Source organism: Nicotiana attenuata, unplaced genomic scaffold (assembly GCF_001879085.1).
Source record: "Nicotiana attenuata strain UT unplaced genomic scaffold, NIATTr2, whole genome shotgun sequence".
Taxonomy (NCBI): domain Eukaryota; kingdom Viridiplantae; phylum Streptophyta; class Magnoliopsida; order Solanales; family Solanaceae; genus Nicotiana; species Nicotiana attenuata.
Window position 1 is genome coordinate 190626 of NW_017672195.1, and position 2854 is coordinate 193479.

Genomic DNA, 2854 nt, shown 5'->3' on the forward strand with positions numbered 1-2854 from the left:
CTCCAAGCCATGAGGCAGGCTGGAAGAAAGCAAATCATACCAAGGGTCGACAAAATGAGTCACTTCAGGGCTGATTTCCAGGACGATGATAGCCCTCACAGGTGCCAAGCTCAGCACTTGTGGCACTGCAAACTCGTTTTGGGGAAAGAATCTATTGAGCCAGACAGGTATCACGCCGGTTGCGCGCCACACTATTCGGGTTGGTTAGAAGACAATGGCATGGGTCAGCCCGGATTCGTTCGAGGTCACAGAATCATCGATGAGCACGATGAAGCACGGGTTAAGTATAATCAACTGCGCAAGAGAATTCGAGAGAGTGAAAGTGAGCACCGGAAATACAAGAAGCCCATCAGAAGTTGATCGAGGAATGGAAAGATATGGCTGTCAGCGCCAACAAGCGACTAGGGTATCTGGAGCGGGGTCTAGTGGAACTGGAAGGAAAGTTCATCAAGAGAATTGAAGATTGTCAAAACGCTGAAGGAAATGCAGGCGGACATCTGGCCCAAGCTTATTTGCTGCTAGGACTACGCGAGCTGGTGAAGCTATTCAAGGAAGACGAAGATGCCAAATCTGGGGAAGGTCCTTCTGGGACCAAGTAGTTAGGAGTCCTTTTATTCTTTATTTAAATGTAATAAGGCCAATGGCCAATAGTGATATCTTACTTCCTATTATTTAGAGTCATTTTGGATTCGTCTTATTTCTATCAATAAAATGAGGCATTAAGCATTATAAGTTCTCCAAAACTATTTGTCGCTAGGCCTACCTCGCCACAACGAAGCACCAAAAGTTAGGACATGATTTACATTTTCGCACAACGTGTTTAAATATTGCAATATTTTTCCTCATAACCTGCACTAACTTGTTACCTTTTGTTTTTTCTTTTATTTTTTTTATTATTCCCCTCCCCAAAGGTTAGTTCGTGCACTCTGGCATCATCATCCTACTCCATAAGATCCAAGGTCCCTCCACCTCTTCCTCCTCCGAGTCTTGTTAGAAACAAGAAGAAAGGAAAAATGGAAGACTTGGGTAGTATCAGGAAGGAGAATTCGGTTGAAAGGGTAGAGACTTCCCAGGGTATTCAGGTTTCCAAGGAAAGTGCCGCCCAACTTGAGCAGAAGTTGTTGAAATTTCAGGAAGAACTGGACCAAGTTCAGAACTTGGCAAACTTATCATTTTCCCTCACTACCCCGGATGTCAGCTTTCCCAATGCTCAGAATCCCGCACCTCCACAAAACACCCCACAACCACAGATACAACCCACTCATACTCAACATTGCAACACATGCCACACTCCCAACAACACTCCACTACTCATTCCCGAGCCACTGAACACCACAAATGACCATTTCCACAACACTCCTATTTATGTGGATACTGTACCCCATTATACTCAACCAATCTCAAATGCACCAGAGTCTGATGACAAAAACTCCCTTATCAGGAACTTAGCGGCAGAACTCAAGAAATTGACCAGCCGAGTCCAGGGCGTGGAAGGTAACAAAGGTATCGAGGGGTTAAATTATGAAGACCTCTGCATTCAGCCAGATGTTGAACTTCCGGAGGGGTACAAACCTCCCAAGTTCGAAATATTTGATGGAACAGGAGATCCCAGAGTCCACCTGAGGACATATTGCGATAAGCTGGTCGGAGTCAGAAAGGATGAGAAGATCCGTATGAAGCTCTTCATGAGAAGTCTGAAGGGAGATGCTTTACCCCGGTATATCAGCCAAGACCCTAAGAAATGGACAAGCTGGGTAGGGATGGCGTCCGATTTCATGGACAGGTTCAGATTCAATACAGAAAATGCGCCAGATGTCTTCTACATCCAGAATTTGAAGAAGAAACCTACAGAGACATTTCGCGAGTATGCTACTCGTTGGAGATCAGAGACTGCTAAGGTCAGGCCGGCCTTGGAAGAAGAACAGATGAACAGGTTTTTCCTCTGAGCTCAGGATCCACAATATTATGAGAGGTTGATGCTGATAAAGGACCAGAAATTCTCCGGCATCATCAAGCTAGGAGAAAGGATTGAGGAAGGTATTAAAAGCAGTATGGTTACTAATTTTGAGGCACTGCAGGCTACCAACAAGGCTCTACAGTCCGGTGGCACGTCCAAGAAGAAGGATGTTAGTGCCGTAATGGTCGCACAGGGAGCCAAATCACCACCAAAATACCACACCTACCCATCACATCCACTTACATATCAGCCCATCCCGAATTACCAAGCACCCTTACCCTCTTATTCAAATCCACCTCCCGTCTACCAATCATCTCCACCTCTCACATATCAACCCACCTCACCTAGATACTCTCAAACAGCACCTGTTTACCAAGCTTATAATGCTCAACCCTCTCATTACCAATCACCTCCCACCCGCTAGAATTTCCCCAGACCTAGGCCAAATTTCGATCGCAGACCTCCCAAGCAATACACAGCCATCGCTGAACCAATTGATCAGCTGTACGAGAGACTTAAAACTGCTGGTTACGTCACCCCTATCCCATCCATAACTCCAGAGAATCCTTCCCAGTGGGTCAACCCTAATAAGACCTGTGCGTACCATTCCGGAATGAAGGGACACACCCTCGACGAGTGTCGCTCATTGAAGGACAAGATTCAAACCCTGATCAACAATAAGGTCATAGTAGCAAAGGAGCCTGCTCCTAATGTTTGTAACAACCCTCTGCCTAGCCACAAAGGTGGAGACATTCACATGATCGAGATCGAAGATGATTGGGACCCCAAAGGGTCGATAGGTTTGATTGCTGAGGAGGATGAACCAAAGAAACCGGCAGTTACACTTAACCCAATTGTTGTGCAGAATCAGCCCTCCAGGGACGATGAAGTAAACAT